We start from the raw sequence: 18895 nt of genomic DNA, 5'->3' as shown, positions 1-18895 counted from the left end.
GCCTCCTTGCTGTGAGGCGGGGACGCAGGGCAGGGGCGCGTGCTGTTTCTCACACCGGGTGTCGCCCTGCCCTCGTGCGCTCCCTCAGCACCGCAGTCATTACCGGCTTGCTGTGGCTCTAATTGCCTCACTTTGTTGACAACAAAAACAACAACACCACGTCAGCACAACAACACACATGAGGCTCATTTCAATGCCAGTGTAACTACAGCAGAGGTTGTCATACACAGCGGCCGAGGAAGTATTCAGAGCCTTCACTTAGGTAAAAGTAGCAAAATCACACAGTAAAACTACTCAATTACAAAGTAACTCAGGAATGTCAATAAAGCAAAATGTACTAAAACAACAGTAAAAATGACCAATGTGAGTGAAAATAACTATTATTATATATCACATCATTAGGTTGTTGTGAGTAAGCAGCATTTTACTGTTGTAGTTTCAGGGTTGCTAATTTTTTATTATTTTTTCCACTATAGTTTATAAAACTTCATCGTGATTTACAAGCTTAACATATGTTTTCTATGTAAAAAAATATATAGTCCAACTTTTCCTTCTAGTGCTGTCAGCTAAAAGTATAAAGTGGAGTGAAATGGAAATACTCAAGTACAAGTACCTAAAATTTGTACACAAGTACTGGACAGTACTTATATGTACTTTGTTACATTCCACCACTAGTCACAAAAAGTGAAGCCGGGTTTAATAAAAACATTGAGTAAACTATGACCCTCCCTGTCAAACGTCCAACCATCCATTGCTGCGCTGCTACATCTCAGCATGCATTGGGGGAGTGGCAGCGAACACCCTGAATAGGTCACCAGTCTATGGCAGAGCTAACTTCTACTGATATAAACAAAAATCTACAATAAACACAGCAGTTAGTTATTATTATTAATTTGATAAATACTGTACCTATCCAACTGAGGGCTAGAAGACACATTCTGGGGACCTATAACTGAAGGTATTTCTTTACAAGCAGCAATCTTAGTAGGGGCCAATTCAGAGGAAAGCCATTTTACAATATTATTGTATTTCCTATAATATAGAATGACACGCTCTTATTTTTTATTGTTCAACTGGAAAGCAAGTGAAACAGGAAGCTAAAATAACAAACCCCATATTTTTGCCGGGGGAAATTTATTGCAATCCAAAACATCCAACAGGATCAGTGCTCCATTTTAAACAGGAAAAGTGAGTTGTTTCTACAATACAGTGCAGCCCAAAACTTGATTTATACACGGGTCCATAAATCACTGTGACATTTTCATCCGTGTCAGCCGAATCCTGTTTTTCACGGTGTACTCTGCACTGTCTGTCAGCAAGTGATACGTCTGCGTCAGAGCGGATTAAGACATCGGAGCCATGCAAGTTGATCACAAGAATGAATATTTGGATTTCTGTCTTTAACAACTGGAGGAGGTGGAGGAAAAGTGCAGACAGGAGACAGAGGGAGTTCGAGTGGAGGAGTGCGCGAGAGGAGAAATAGCACACGCGAGTGAGAAAGGCACTGCTGGAGGATGGAGAGGTGGCGAGGAAAGTGAAAGGAGGAAGACAGGGAGGTGAAGGAGAGGACAGCAGGCACTCATCAGAAGGAGAGCCGAGAGGGGCGCGGAGGCCACGGCACGGAGAGCGGGCTCTTGTGAAAATGGAGATGTACTAAACCTTTGCTAACCTGGATCACCCAAGATAAAATATTTATATATGCTATTGTGTGACGGAGCGCTGGGCTGAGTAGAGCCTTAATTTGTTTTTCTCCAGGGTAAATTAATTCCCTCCCCATCATCAGCGGAGTGAACCCGTAGTGATTACTGCCCGGTCTCCCGGTGGCCCCTCCTGCAACAAGCACTTGAGAGATTTTAATGGTCAAAGTCCACCTTATAATTATACTTCATCTGCACCATACATTTCCATAGATTAAAGGTGAAGCAGAAAACACTTGAAGATGCTGTTCCCTCACTGCCTTGTCTTCAATCATTCCCTTTTAGTCATTTTATTTCTTAACCCTCGTTCTCATCTTTGGTGTCGACTGTGAAAACAATTCTAAACAACACTCTAACCAATGAAACATAACTGATTTGACAAGTGCTGACAGTCAATTGTTTACCCTTTAGATGCAGGCTAGAATATTGTGCCAAGTGGGTATTTACATGGAAAAATCTTTATTAACTTTGTACACGGTCGCACTGTACAGCATTTTCTTCTCATGCACTGATAGATGTATAAACCGGATCAACAGTTTGAAGACACACATCTGTGTATGCTAACCATATGTAAAGCGCATAGTGAAAGGACACACAGTGTGAACAAAATTCGGAGACCCAGGACAGATTGACACTGATTGTCATGCTATTACAGGCAAATAGCAACACTTGGTCGGCAGTCGACAGGGCATAATCATGTGTGACTAACAGTGATGGAGAGAGCGCAACAAAGGGAAGGCGAGATGGTGGAGGTACAGGCTCTTTGTTTCCCCTGCCATCTCCCTCATCTCTGAGTAGCCTTGGAGGGGTGAATGGAATGGGAGATGATAAAAAGATGGAAGCCACTCAAAGTTCAAGGCAGCGGTGCCCTTTCATCTATTCCAAGACAATCACTTTGGGTTCTACATGTACATTACCGCAAACTACCAATCTTTGCTTCCTAAAGAATGAGCAAGAGGCAGGAAGGAGTGAAGAGGTGAACTTACTCCTGCATAATACTTTTGAGTGGTTTTGTCTGTGGAAAAAGAAGTCAAATATATGTCATATGTTGTAGCGTCTTGCTTACATTATGTTTATATAGTGCAACAGTAAATATGATTTTGACAGAAACCTAAAGCCACCTGTTATGTTTTTGATTAAGATAATGAGTTAACTTTTACATAAACTTATCCAGTCGCAGAAATGTTCTTACACAAGGTTATCTGAAAAACTTTACTGACAACATATTTCATTATTTTTTTCCGGCAATACCCGATCTTTGCATTACAATATTCCTAGCAGCTAAGGAGTTATTACACTTTTTTATGGTTATGTTTAGACACGCATTTGTTAAGGTAGAGGAGAGGTTGTGGATCTTGGTTAAATTCTGAAAAATTCAAAAGCAACATGAGGCATGAGACAGGATGTGTTTACTTTATTAACATTTAACTGAAGCCATGATCTTATCCTAACCTTAACCAAAGTGCTTTTGTTGCCTGAACCACACAGGGGACTCAGGGTGAAAACCCTTGGCTCTGGTATTGAAAAAGAAAACTCTGGAAGGAAATTAAAATTCACACATACACACACACACACACACACACACACACGCAGTGTAAGTGATTTTGTTGAACTTATATTAGTTCAACGATCATTTCACGTCTAAATTTGATTTGTAAATGTGAATTTGTTTGAAGTGCGGTTTGACAACATGGAGCATTGTCTACACAGTCCTTTAATTTAACAGAAATAGGTTTGCAGACTTCAGGGCCTACGGGGGCAGATTACACACAGTCTGTGTATTTTAGACAGGTATCACATGACATACCTCCAGCTGCACTTATGACTGGATTACACACCCCCTGTGTACCATTGTGAAGTAATGCTCACTCTCGCACCCATCTTACCCCACAAGCAGAGAGAACGCAGGCTGTGGTGATTCAGCAACATGGACTAGTCAAACTGCCCACCAGTCAGTCAGACGTCAGGTCAGTCAAGGAGCCAGTAAGTCCACCACAGCCTATGTAGTCATTGTCTTGTCCTTCAGCATTTCCTATGCATTTCCTCAGCAGTGGTGGGCAACCGCAGCAAGAAAATTACCAGCGCTAAGCCCAATTTCCTCTCATATGGCAAGTAAGTATAGGGCCAAAAAGCTGTTTTGATGCTCCTACATGCACCAGAGCCACAACTGGAACTGAAGGACAATTAACCTTAACTGTAATTAACCCCAGCCACCACTGCTGCCGAATTATCATTGGAAAAGCATTGTTATCATGTGTTACTCATTCTGTTCAAGGCCTAAGAGAGGCTATTTTAAAGCCCTGGAAAGACATTTTATTTTTTGCTCTGAGTAACGCTCATGTCCCGTCTTTTGATCTTTCAGTCAGCCACCCGGATCATCGCAAAATCAGTCAACCAGCGAGCGAGGAGTCAGCCGGTACGTCAGGCAGGCAGTCAGACAAGACACAGACTTAAGTGGAAAACTGTTCCTGCCACGCAGTCTGATAATGTATGCGTTACACCCTTACGGTGGAGCAGCAGCACGTGGTTTAATGAATGTAACTTGAGCTCCCTGTTAAACAAACAGGCCGAACCTGTGAAGAAAACCTCCACATCACCCTTTCTTCTCTCATCTCTCATTAAAATCGCCTGGACCTAAAGAACGAGCCAGACTCAATGGCCGCCTTCCATTTCTTTAATCTTTCAATTACAGTTACTGTTGCTACTCTGCATATTTTCGTAAGGGAACATTAGAAGTCGGGTTTTGCCCTTTGTGAGAATGAGGATGAATGACCAAACTGATTCATCATGACACCGTTACAGGAGGGGAAGACTGTCTGATATAAAGATTACAGATAAATGATATGCACTTTTTTCACTTTATGTCTGTCTGCCTCGACCTTTAACCCTTCTCTTTTCTCCCCCCTTCTGCTGGGCCATTACAGAAAGTTCCACCTCTTTCCTAGTAGAGGTCACTGCATTGTTTTGGGGCCTTTTATTTTAAGTTTTAGTTAATAAGTTATCGTGGCATCCTTTTGCTTCTCCTAGCTACACACGCTGCCTTTAAACCACAGTAAAAACGTCTGAATTACAGCTTCAGTATTACAGCTAAAATTGCGTCGTTCACTATTTGACAGTCAAGCTGGAAATCCAAAACACATCTCCAAAAGTTTATTTTTACCTTCCTAATACAATGACAGTTTACAGTTGACTTTAGTTAACAGGGAAGGGGGGGGGGGTTATATAGAGGGAAAGAAAATGATCCCTGCATACAGACCCCACAGAAAGATAATTCTGAATGTTTAAGGAACAGAGGGAAAGAGGAGTGACCGTCTGGCTATGTGGCCTGTAATGTGAAAAAGAAGGACTCACCATGTCCTCCGCACCCGCCCACCTTACTGTGTGCTTTGCCCCAGCTGCCTATCAAAAACTAATATCCTCAAATTTAACGCTGGTGTTGTCCTTTGAAATTAGAAAGAATCTGTGTCTAATGCAATAAGCCAAACCTGGCTGCTGTGAACTCTAACCTCCTTCCCCTGATTTCCATCTCCTCCCTTTATCCTCCCTGCTCCCCAGCAACCCCATCCAGTCTGTGCTGCTTGGACCGACAGGCAGACCCAGGATTTACAGACCTACGGTACCTTCTCCTCCCCTCCCTTTCCCGATGACCCCCCTCCCTCCAACCGCCCCATTTCGATCTCCAGCCATTTTTAAATACAGTAACACAATCTTAGGGAAAGCTGATATAATCTTTTCTAAACTATAAAAGTCAGTCACCCAGAGAAACATCTGCATGGTCAAATTTAAAACAAACTGTCAGGGAGTCCGGTGTCCCCATAAAGAGGGGGCAGAGAAGGCGGAGAGGAGGGAAGAGAGGAGAGGAGGGGTAAATGGTGGAAAATAGAGGGAGGGGGAATGATTTTTTAGGAGGGAGTTTTAGTGCTTTCCATTTGGCCTCAACTTAAACACAAACTCCCTCAGGCCATCAGGACGCTTGCAGGGCAAAGCTAACTCACCAGCAATGCTACCAGTCTTTTTTATGGCTGTTAGAATTACAAAGTGGTTGTCACTGTTTTACTGTCTGTTGACACCTGAGACAGCCAAATATGTGAAAGTCTTCATAGTTGATATCTTCACAGGCTGATATCAGTGCGAAACACATGTTTAGATTTGTCTGTGTAGTGGCCAGTGGTGAAAGAAGTATCCAGACGCATCACCTTGGTTAATGTACAGAGGCAAATAGTGTGATAAAGGTTTTCAAATAAAATTTAAAAGTTTTATCTAAGTACAACATAGAATAGAGTAGACGTAGCAGAAATACTCAAGTAAAGAAACTTCAGATTAACGTAAAGGTTCAAGGTGTACAGTTCAATCTATTCATCCATAAAATCATGGAAATTAATACTATACTTGGATCCATTTTTATAGATAGGTGCTGAATCCTCAAAAGCAAAAGCCACAAGTCACTCAATGAATGCAACTTCGCACACTGCATGTGGACATGCTGAAGCAATCTCTCTTTATTATCTATGTTTGGGACCGAGCAGGGCGACACAGGACGCAGGTTTTTGGATTGTTTTTATTTATTTATACGGTCCAAGGTAGATTTATTTATCATTTTACAACACAGCTTTGTGTGACAGGATTACGTTCTAGTTCCCTTTATGCTACTAGTACAAACTGCCTCACAGCCTGAGGGAAGAAGCTGCTCTGCAGTCTGGTGGTACGACAGAAGATACTTCTGTATCTCTTGCCAGAAGGCAGCAGGGTGAACAAGGGTGGGTGGGGTGGGTGCTGTCTTTTAGTATCCTTTGGGCCCGGCGCAGGCACCTCACCCATGTCGCTGTGCTTGGTAGATGGGTACCAATGATCTTCTGAGCGGTTTTAATCATCCACTGTAGAGCCCTCTCATTTACCCAGAAAATGAGAAACAACAAAGCAAGTGACCTCACTAAATGGCAAACACTCATTTAAGTGACAAAACAAATAAATACACTTGCTTTGGCAATGTAAACCTCAGTTTCCCACGCCAATAAAGCCCCATTACTACAAATAAACACTAGAGAGAGTATGATACTTACTCAATATTAAATGAAGCAACGCTGGAAAGCTAGTTCAAGTCAAGTCAAGGCAGTAACCTCGAGCCGCACTGAAAACACACGACATGCCTCACATTCCTCCTCATCCAACAATTACACCCTCTCAATTTGGTGGTCTGTAAGCTGCAAACGTTTTCCCAGCTCTCTCTCTGCTCTGTCATGCCACTGCTGACCACATTAGTACTGCTGCTGTTCTTTCAGCCCCACCACCACCCCGGCATTCACCTGCAGGCTGAGATGGGGAGGGGAGTTTAGTCTCTGACTGAACTATGCAAATAACTAACAAAATAAACTTGCACAATTAACTGCAATAAACTGTAAAACTTTAAGCAATAGTCTGGGCTTTAATTGCTTAAATCACTGAACTCACCCTGCCTATATTTGGGACAGTCGCCTATATGGGAACGGCCTTTAATTCCTTTACCATGCCGGTAAATCTGAATGAATTACTTTGGTGCTTCCGTAAAATTACCAAAACAACTGAATTGTGGAGAACCTTACCGATCTAATGATACGTAGCATGTCTATATTAACAAAAGTTTAAACATTTATATTGGTATGCAAGATCTAAGCAGCTTAGAATTAGCTCAAGCAGGTAACCCGGTGGGTTTTATACATCCAAAGTACTTCTATAAAAACCAGACCAGGCATCTAATTGATACCTGCATTTGTCAAAACGTGTAGCCACACCAGGCCAGTGAAAGGGACAGGCGTCTAAAGCCTTGTGCAGACTACACAACTTGTCGTCTTGTGACGGGATCTTGAAGTTGTTGTGGCGTTCACACTACTTAACTGATCGGTGACAGAGGGTCACACAATACACAAGCTGACAGCAGCTGTGTCACCCGACACTGGTCTCCAAACCACATTTTTTCCAGAAAATACGTGAAATGTGAAACGTGAAATGAAGCGAACCTACACATGAAACAGCTGTTGATTGTTATTATAAAGATACCAACTATAAAGACAAAAAATATGGGTGAAAGAATGGATTAGCACACGCAGGGATTGTCTGAGCTACAGAGAGAGCTGGAGGGGAGTAAAAAGTTTTGTTGTGAAAAGTAGCTGCCTGCTCTGACAGCATCGTCTGCGATGTGTCAGAAATGTGTCGGGGAGCCGATTTGATGCGTCGTTGTGTAGTTCACACATAACTACTGATGACCGCCGATCGACTGCTGATTTACCCCCGATCACAGCCTGACTGTCGCCAAGCTCGCAGAGCAGCAAATCGGGCTAAAACCTGGCTTTTAATTTAAGTGTTACAGTACACAAACAAAAGTGCTCTCCCTTTCTGTGGCAGGCATTTGGTACAGTCCAGGGCCCAGGTGGAGGCATCATTTTAGGCTCTCAGTATGCTCCCTGTTGTCATTGTTCTGACACTTTAGTGGCCGCTGTGGTCCAATCTCCAGTATACACAGGGAAGTTTCTATAGAAGAAGAAAACTGGCAAAGCAGAATGGTTTTTAGTTAAAACCTTTACAGTCGGTAAATATCGCCAGCATGCGTGCTGTTCTCTCTCGTTCTTCTCGCCTTTATAAATGGTTGGTTCTCTGGTAATTGATTTGTTTTGGAAGGCGATGGAGGAGGAAGTGATTGGGAGTGAGGGTTCCACAGACCAACGCGCCCATCACCAATAGGTAAATGCGCCGGACGCGATTACATTACTGCTCTATCCATTTCCCTCATAAAATCACCAATAATGCTATATTTTGTACAAGTTTCATCTAAGTCATTTCATCTTCAGTCTTATTTATATCACATGACATAGATTTTTAAAAATAAAAAAAAATCAGTAATGTCCAGCAGTATGCACAGTACAGCAGATTCATAGTTTAAACCAGATAGAAAGACTGTGTTCTGTCAGGCGATATGTCATTCAAGCTCCAAATAATCTGGATTGACCGAACAACTGTCAAAAAAAAGAAGAAAAAAAAATAGAAATCAGAACGGACATATTGTTATTCATCTCTAGGCCTCAAATGAAAACGGGCCTCTACAGAAGGCATTATCCTGGAGTGAGTATAGCTAAACAATCCAACACACTTCAGTCCAATTCCCATGGGTTTTAGGTTAGAATGCCACTGAAGTACACGTTGAACAGGGGGGCACAGTGCCTGCTCTACTCTGCCCCGTCTGTTCTGAGCTGAGTGTTGGATTGCTTTAATTGATTTAATGGGAGAGCATGGAGTCACAGTGGGGAGATGGGGAACACAGGATGCTTTGGGGAAGTCAAGTGTGTTGCACTACCTCAACTCGATCTTAGACAGCCCGTGTCAGCTGGCAGAAACAGGCATTGGTTATGATACATATAGGCAAACACAACAGGCAAGTACACACTAGCAGAAAGAGAAGCGTGCATGAATTTCTCTCTCGCATATAAACACACTCAAATTCACACACACTTGTTCCCAGCCTAGAACACCATGCTCCCTGCTAATGGTTTGAACAACACCCAGAGTGGCGTGATAAGGCCTTAGTGAGTTGCATTTCTGTGTGTGTGTATGTGTGTGTGTATATTCACACACAGCGCGAGGAACACAGTGGCAGCAGCCCGAGCTAATGCCACCCTGAATGGTGTGTCTAATTACTTGGCCTAGAGATAGCTTTTAGCTAAATCACCCCGCCTTCTGAAGAGCCTGTATCAACAGTGACAAGGGCCTGGACAATTACATTAGCCCTCTCCCCATCCACCAGGTCCAGCACTAACAATCAGTGTGATTTGCAGCCGCTTCATTGTTGTCATCCCTCTCTCCATGACAATGATGTTTTCCCTGCTGGAGAGACAGAGAGAGAGAAGGATGGGGAGAGTCAGAGAGAGAGAGACAGAGTATGAGGGAGAGACTGCAAAAGAAAAAAAATGCTAAGAGAAAATGTGGAGAAGAGGGCAATATGAGAAGAGAGAGAAATAGAGAGGGAGAGAGTTGTCAGTAGAGGGCTTACTTATGTTAATGTTTTCCCTGTGAGTGTGTTGGCTGCAGTAGAGAGCTGGGTAAACCTGGGTGACAGAAGCAAGTGGAGAGAGCTGGTGACTTTAATTGATACTGGAGAGGGGTCTTCTCGCTGGATTGCTCAAAAGCCCACAGTGCCAAACACACTCGATCACTCTCACACACACACTCACATAAAACCACATTACAACGAGTACAGTAGCCACCCACAGAATGCACATACAAGCCAAAGCTCCAAATCACATTACAGCCAGAGCAAAGTTTCATTCAGCTCTACTTAGTGGCTCTTACATTTGCCAACTATAATGTAAGTAAATGCAGTATAAGGCTCCCAAAGTGGCCCTTCACCTCAGATTGCTGAACATTCCTCCTTTTTATTTTCCCTTTTTCTCACCGCCGGCCTTTCTCACTTACACATGACTTCACGCACACGAGGTGCACACAAACACATAAAATGAAGTGAACATAATATTCGCAAGGGAGTAACTTCTGAAAAAGAGCTCTGATGGCGCACAGGAAGACACAAAGTCAGAGGATTCCAGGGTCACAGGATGACCTTTGAACTCCCAGCCATGTCTAAAGAAGCATGGGCTGAAAGGAGAGAGTTGTGGGGAATGCAGCAATACCTCTGAGAGACACTAAACATCAGCAGGAAGTTTAGTCCTTCTTGTTCCATTACTCCCTGCGATATTTCAAACTGATCCCCTGGCAAAAATTGCAAACAATTATCTACTATCTTGTTTCATTGACAAATGTTGTCACTGCTGAACCTGGTTCCAAATACATTTTGTGTCTTGTGAGCGCTTCACAAAAAAAGCGACCTTGCTTACTGTGAATTACCAGCACTAACAAATGTCCCGTTTGCATTAGTTCAAAACTTAACACAGCTCTGATACCACTGTGGGACAGTGAACAGTAAACAGCTGACATGAATGAGATAAAATTAGAAAAGTGCTTTTTCAATTTGAATCCAGGGGAGGAACGGCAGACTTTGCTACTAATAATGAAAACGTCTATATAGAGAGCAAATTACTGAATGTAAGTAAATTGGCTATTGCTGAAAATAAATGCAGACCTTAAATATGATCAAACATGGGATTTGATGTCATGAAGATCTTAGGAAGCACAGATATAACTGAGAACTAGGATCGAGAAGGAGAGACTGATAAGTGACACTTCACATTCACTGGATGAAAGACAGAGTTATGAAAGAAATGCGCGATATCAATAGCTGAAAGCTAGCTTTTTGTTTATTAAAAGTGATGTTTGCATTTTAGAATATAGTTCATAATAATGATTGGACAACAGTAAAATGGTCAGTAATCTATGCCTCCTTGCTCAAGTGATGGAAAAACAGAGGAACAAATGGGAGAGATGTTAAAATGATCCCATGCCGATAAAACTTCTTGAATAAAATAGAAAGTGAATTGGGAAGGAGCGTCAGAGGAATGACAAGAACCCTGAGTGGGATACGGACACTATGGGGAGCAGAGTGGTGCCAAGTGGGGTTGGATCACTCAACAACAGCCTGTCCCACCCTATTACCCTCTGAGCTCCCCCACCTCTACCCTCTCCAACCCCCCCACCACCACCACAGTGTCCCCCTGCTCTGTGGGGTCACACCACCAGTCGCACTACGATGTTACCATCCCTTGGCTCTTACTGGGTTAATGGAGAGAGAGAGAAAGAGAGACGGAGAGAGCGAGAGACAGAGAGAGAGGGGAACGTGGGGTACTCTTCACAAGGAGGGCTTTGCAATCACTGCGCATATTTTATGGATGCACAGTGTCATTGTAGCAGATGTCTGTGGGTGTGTGTCACTAATGTGATCCTTTAATTTTATGAAAAATCTACCATAGATAAAATAAGTTTATTAGACGTTGCATGGCACTTTTTTGCATTGCATCTCATTTTCTCCTTGCAGAGGATAACTGGCCAACTGCTAGAGAACATCATGCTCCAGCAGAGTGGAATTTGTAGCAGGAACATTTTCAGCTCTCTCAAAATCATGTGCAAACGTTAGGTTTCAGTGTCTGGCCATGAGGATCGAAAAGTGTCGGCCTCTTTGATAGAAAGTCTATTTTGTACTCGCATACTAGGAGAAAACTGTTGTAGAAGAGGCAGAAACACCAATTTCAGTGCCGGTAGTGGCTTCAATATACCAGAATGCAATGCATACTCTCAACCTTTATTGAGAGAAACGTGTCAGAAATGTAGGAAATCACAAACGGAAGTAAATGTAAAGGAGAGACACTGTCAGTGAGTGGGGACAAAATGAAAAACCAAAAAAGGCACCAAATGACCAAATTACTCCAGGAAGGCTATTAAAAAAATCACAAGTCATTGATATAGGTTGGGATCAGCGTGGGGTCAGGGTGGTGGTTGGGGGGCTAAGAGGACAGGAGAGAGGAGTGAAAAGTAGAGGGCTTTTGGAAGCACCCCATGCTCTCCTGATGTTAAGGAGGTGCTCCCAGAGGTCCGAGACAACCAGTCAACAACAGGAGCTGGCCTGCCTCCCCCCCCGCCTCTGTCTCTCTCTCGGCCTCAGTGCCTCTTCTCTGTGGCACACAAAAGGCTCGTTGGGGGGGATAGCAGGGTAGACGGGTCGAGAGAGCAGCATGGCATTTTAATGGTGGTGGAGAGAGTGAGAGAGGAGAGGAGGTGGTGGGGTTCACTCACACACACACAAACATGTACAGACGCAAACACACATGCAAGCACAGCAGCATCATTGTAGGGGGCTTTTTATCTGAATGATTGCCCTCAATTAGATCCATGCTCAGAGTAGGTGAGAACAGACAGCTATCTGGGGAGAGCAGGGTTGGGGGTTCAAACCAGTAGAAGGCACGAAGGGAGGGATGGGGAGTCGGACAGGAGGAAAACTCTTCCTCATCAAGCTTAGGGAAGAGAAACGGAGAGCCAGTTGGAGCACGGAGAGGGAACTTGCTTCAGCAATTGTAATAAGTCGATAGATACACAATGAAAAAATGTTTAAACCATTAGAGACCGTTTATCATGAAATGTAAGGAAGGTATGAAAAAATTGTTAGTTTGTATTAGCAAGTACTTTTTGCCAGAAAACTACCTGCACCATAGCTCCTGAAAAATCTAACTACACGTCAGGGCTACAAATATGCCATGTGGAGACCACAAGAACTGTGTTTTCTCCAACAGGTTGCAGACAATGTAACCACTGTCATAATCACTAGCATCAACTATAAATCCAGCTTAAACCAAACAGATCTCCTGATTATTGATGTATGAATATGCAATGTATTGTACAGTTTATTGATGTATACTTTTAGTGACTTGCCCAAAACGGCTTCTTCTATTTCAGCTTCAATTCCTGTGTTTCAAAAGCGTCAACTAATTGATGGTGTGAACTTGTTTTCAATCAAAACTATGGCAATTTACCCAAGGATAGCCAGCTTCCACTCACCCAACATTTGCCAGTGATCAAGACCATGAACCTTACAGCGTGCCTGCACAGGAGGCGTTTCAGCCATCATCTCTGTCTGTACAGATAGTCAGAACTGTGCCTAAACGCATCCCGTGTAAACACTGACGGACCACTGAAGCTGCTGCTCTGCTAACAGGTTGCTTTTGCTACACCTCCTGTGCAGACAGTATTCCATTGAGGCTAGAGTTAACTAAGATTATGTGAAGGATTTCTCCTTGTATGAGCAAGCATTGGAACGTAAGGCTAAGTATGGCAAGACGTCCTTCACCTTTAAATGTTCAGTTTACCCACTTAAAAAAACAACAAACAAAAGAGTACATATCTTGTCTCCTATCCCTGAGGGTTTCCCTGACATTGTTACATTTGGAGGTTTATGCATTTTTTTAAAAATGGTTTTAGCATTCCCACATCGCACTCAGAAAAGCAGATATGACAGCTAAATTATATCAATCATAGTGTAAATGATACAAATGCGTCAGTCTTAACAATATTAAAAGGTTTAAGGGTGGTCTTTCCTTTAAATCAGTGGCAAACTCAGTCTAACTACATGCTTTTTACATTAGTTTATCAGTCAGTGAATTTGGGGATTAATAATGTAGCTGAAAATAAAAAGCAGGTTAAAATAATAACCTGCTTAAAGTCCCATTGTAGTTGGAAACTTCAGTAAGTGTGTTGGCTGCCTGTGCGCAGGTTTTTTCATCACAGTCTGTAGACTGACAATAGCAGCACACATACATACACACACACACGCACACGCACGCACACACACACACACACGATGCAGAACATCCAGCCATTCCCACTGCTGCCCACTAAAGCCCAGTGTTTACTCTGTTTTGTTTTTAATCACAGCAAGCCTAAACTCTAGCTGTAATTTTCCACTCTGCATACACCTAAACACAAACACACAGAAAGATACGCATACACACTCACACATACAGTACGGTACACTCAGCTCTACAATTACCCCTCAATTAGAGATAATAACATGACCACTTCCTGACCAATCACCTGCAGCCTTGCTATGACTCATACAGTGTCGCTCTACAATCACACACACACATTTACGCACACAGGGTCATATGGTTTATAAAGTTAGTGGTGGCTGTAGAAATCAATGGTTATTTTGTCTGGCCGCTGTGCTTTTTGATTTTCACTGTATCAGGCAGGTGGAGCAAAACCTTTCCCTCATTTTATGGAGATAAATGTTAGCTTTCTGAGGTTTTGTGTATATGCTAACTGCTGTCAAGACACACACACACACACACACAGACACATTTCCTGGAAAAACTGAAATACTTTTTTTCTATCTCTCTCATGGATGAGTGAGATAATACAGTTTATTCCTACTCTGACTGCTGCAGCAGCAGGCATTGCTTACACTTAAGTCCTTCTTTTTTTATCCAGTTTGCCTATTTTCACCTGCCTTTTATTTTCCCAAGCAAATGCATCAGACTTTCAGTAGTTAGAACAGCCTTCCATAGACCACAGAATGTATAGGCTGCTACCTGGGAAAAAAAATTGGTATTTAATAACTGACCTTATTCCCACTGCAGCCATTTTCAACTTAAGTCATACTCAGACTAGGAAACCTGACCCAGAAGTAAAACCGACATTACAGCTGTAGAATTCACATAGTTATTAAATTATCTAGCAATGCTGGAAGCAGTAAACCATTTGTTTCCACAGTAATAATCCAATATTTTCAGTGGGGAATTTGTAAAAATGTTTTTTCCAGTTTATGGTGTAAAGCATAAATTGTGGTTCAAAGGTTGGACACAACTGGACGTTCTGGTGGCCTGGTGGTTGGTACGCGTGCCAAGTAACCACAATGTCCCTGGTTCAGTTCCGGCCAGGTACCTTTGTTGCATGTTGTGCCTCTCTCTCGCTTAAGAATGCCTTAAAATTTGCTTGGAGTTGGAAGTGACTATAGTCAACATGTTCTAAGTAACATTCATGTCAATATCTCAGGTTAAACATTTCTGAAGAGAACACTAATATGATGCTGTTACTAGACCAATATGCATAGAAATCATTCTGTTTTTTACATTCTATCCCATCCAACATTAACTGTCCCGCAGCATTGTGTACTTTAATTTAAATGGAAATGTTGTGAGAATAAAGTCTGCTAACTGTTTTTACAGTTAAGAAGAAACTCTTACTTGAATTGGACATGCAGGTCAATGGAACAAAGACGAAACATTGCATTGTACCTTATTCGTTTTCTTCTTTGAAAGTTACAAACCAGGAGTAAATTAAACTCCATTTAAAGAAACTCTACGTCATAGTAGGGCTGGGCGTTATGCCCAAAAATGTTATCACGCTATAAAAATGTCATACCATTCGATATCAATAATTATCACAATAAATGTCAAATCATTATTTCTTTGAAGTTTAAAGGCTGATTTCTGTTCCTGAGTGAAAATTGAATTGTATGGTTAAACTATTTTTTAATCAGTCAGATAAAAGATGACAAACACTTTATGCCAGAACAGTGGATCATGTCACAAATCTGATAATGATACAAATTATGATAAATTATTTTTTCAAAAAATATGATATGTAAATCTTTTTTGAGTGCCTTTTCCTCAACAAAATAAATATCTTAGTAGAGAAATTAAGTGTTAATTAGTTCATGATTCAAATGAATTAAATCAAACATTTACTGATGATATATTGAACATTTGTTATGTTGTTATTGTTGTATTTCCATATTTGAGGATTTTAAAATCCGATATATCAGCCGATATTCTTTCTTCCCTTCTTTTCAGAAACACATAATATAAACAAAGATTATACCTAATATTTGTTATGTTTTGAGACCTCACCAAATGCTGAACAAAAGTACAACCAAATATATTAAAGTTTTAATAAATAAAAGTAAAAACATTTAAAAATTTAGTACTACTACTAATTTAATAACATTAAATAGTGTATGTAGCCCATTGTGTGGGCCTGACAAACAGAAACTATTAATAAAAAATACTAATATACAACTAGTAGTACTAACAATAATAATAATAATAATACCATGTATATTACTCATGTCACAATTATTATATTACATTATAATGATAAACTCTCTCCTACATAGGCAATATATTTTTTGTCATGCAGTAGTTATTACCTTACTCATAATCTACAGTTGCCTAGACTTTATACAGTAAAAATTATTTATACGACTTTTTTAAGACTCATCTCACTTGGCCAATACCTGGCACAGCACATGTATGAAATCTTGACATGTCATTTAGTAAAAACTAAATCTCTGTCACACTTCCCAAATGTCACAGCAGTTACTGTCTGCCACTGCCAGCCCAGGTGATTCTCAGGCAGGTTATTAGCTCCAATCTTAGACAAAGGCCATGTACTGGCAATAAAGGAAAAAGGATAAGGAATAATACACACACAAAACCCCACAAACCAAACGCACATAAATGCCATGTGACACAATACTGAGACAAATCCTCAAACAGCTCTCCCCCTCGTGCTCATAGGATCATATAGTCCCCCATACAAAACATTAGCGGATTGACACTATCGCACCAGCTATCCGGCAGAGCCCCTTTCACACATAATTACAGGCTCTCGTTTCCCCCGCCGAGGGAACAGGTGCAAATGGAGAGGGAGAATAGTTCAGGCCCACTGTCTCCTTGGGCTTAGAGCCTTTTCCTGGCTCTGAGAGGTCTGTATTGACAGAGACAGGGGGGACGCCAGTGCCGATAAATCACTGCGAACGTGTAAATGCCACTGCACCGCATTCCGCTAAAGAACAGGAGGCCAAACGGCTACAAGTTCCTTTCTCTTTCTGTTTCTGTTATTTTAAGGCCTGCCCCCCCCCGCCACACACACACACACACACACACACACACACACACACACACACACACACACACACACACACACACACACTATCCTTCCCTTCCTCCATTTCTACTCCCCCTCTGTCTCTCTCTCTTCGCACCCCCAAGCAGCTAATAGCATAATTTGAGGAAGAATGTTCCCGGAGTTTCCTGTGAATTCTGCCATTAGTCATCCGAATGACCTCTCTGTTCCTCCCCTTTCCCGTCCGTGTCACTAGCACAGCGCTGCTATGGAGCAATGGCTGCCTGGGGAAGAGGGAGGTAAATGGGAACCAGAGCTGAACTGAGTGTGTGCGTGTGTGGGAAAAAGCATGTCTACGTACTGTAACTGCATTTAGTGTTTTCTGTGTTTATCTGAATGTGTTTATTATTGCATGTCTGCAGTCGTGCCTGTGCGTATGCATGAAAATCTGGAATATAAACGCATTTGTGTGTGCATGTTTGTGTGCATGTTTGTGTGTGTGTGGAAGCGCCCCCACTTAGCAGGGTGCAGAGGTAGGGCCCCAGTACTTACCCCCTGACATTGAGATGTTAACCGGGAAAGGTAGAAAAGGAGATGTGCAGGGTGGAGTGGTTGGATGGTGTATATGTGTGTGTGTGTGTGTGGAGGATGTGCAGCGGAGGGGAGGAAACAGAGAAAGAAAGAAAGTTTGTCACCACCAACATGATAGCTGAAATTACTTGTTTATGTTCCTTTCAGCTCTAATAACCAAAGCAATTATTTGCTTTCACAGCGCAGTTACTACTTTGTCTGTGTGTCTTTATAAGATTTATTTGGATTGATTAGACAAGACAGAGAGGGAATGGGGCCGCTATGCTGCGCAGTTACGACAATTACATATACATAAACATCATTGTCTGGGATAAGTTGGCCTTTGCTGTGGGGAGCGTGCAATTAGCTTTGGGGGGAGTGAAGGCAAGGGTTGTATTCAAAAAGAAAACAGACGTCGACAAATTTAACTCCAGATGATGCAACATTTGTTGGATCTGGAAATAGATTTGGGAATCTGAAACCAATTATATACAAAGGAGATTCTGAGAGATTGAGAGTTAGCTTTATAACAGATGTTTTTGTAACTCGTGATTGACTCTCGATAGGATTATTATTAGCAGCTCCACTCAGGTTTTTCCAGTATAATCCTCCGCGGAACAGGTAATTGGCAGACCTTGTTCCATTACTCCAAAACATTTATGTTAAAATCATCGGTTCATTGGATTCATCATGTACCAGACTGTAAAGGTGCCTAAATCATGTTGATATCGACCCAATACAGGGGAACAAACTGATGAAAATTAAAAAAATTTAATTAAATTAAAAAAAAGGCATGCAGACTAACCTTAACATGTAGCAAACATATACCGTACACCAGAACCACTGGGCCTTTCGGTGGTCCTAAACCGGGTCTTTACCTATACATACATTCCTCCTGTCCTCCATTCCAACACCCTGAGCCTCTGCACCCCCCCCCCCCCCACATCAAAGGCCATCAATCTCCCACAGTACAGGGGGAAAGGCAAATATTTAGAGAAGGACTGAGCCCCCATAAATCTGTAGTAGGGGAGAGAGAGAGAGAACATGATACCTACCCTGCTCCTCCAAGCCTCCACCCCCTCCACCAGCGTCCCAGTCCCTGAGCAGTCCTATGTCTTGACGGCTAGAGGAAGCCTTGGGAGGCCACAGGAACCGGAGAGGAAGAGAGAAGGAGGTCTGTGGCAACACCAGCGATGAAGATGATGGAGATTAAGGGGGGGGGGGGGACAAGAAAGAGAGAAAACCCTCCCACACTCAGTAAAGACATACACAGTCAGTCAGTCAAACAAAAACACACTCTCATACACAAAAAAACAGCT

At 42.2% G+C, this 18895-nt stretch overlaps 1 long non-coding RNA gene across 4 annotated transcripts in view; it reads right to left on the bottom strand.

Annotated features, from left to right (window-relative positions):
- LOC119900787 overlaps nt 1-18895 on the bottom strand; it is a 125499-nt gene that overhangs the window by 84929 nt on the left and 21675 nt on the right. Inside the window, exon 2 of one of the 4 annotated variants that reach the window (XR_005444101.1) lies at nt 18632-18752. The exons of the other annotated variants lie outside the window; for them this stretch is intronic. This is a non-coding gene — a long non-coding RNA (uncharacterized LOC119900787). The remainder of the gene's footprint in view (nt 1-18631; nt 18753-18895) is intronic. 4 annotated transcript variants of the gene reach the window in all.

The sequence above is a fragment of the Micropterus salmoides genome, unplaced genomic scaffold, assembly GCF_014851395.1.
Source record: "Micropterus salmoides isolate LMB-PRFRI ecotype aquatic unplaced genomic scaffold, ASM1485139v1 Ms_hic_scaffold_13, whole genome shotgun sequence".
Taxonomy (NCBI): Eukaryota; Metazoa; Chordata; class Actinopteri; order Centrarchiformes; family Centrarchidae; genus Micropterus; species Micropterus salmoides.
The sequence above is the reverse complement of the archived record's forward strand: the minus strand, read 5'-3'. Positions and strand labels throughout refer to the sequence as shown.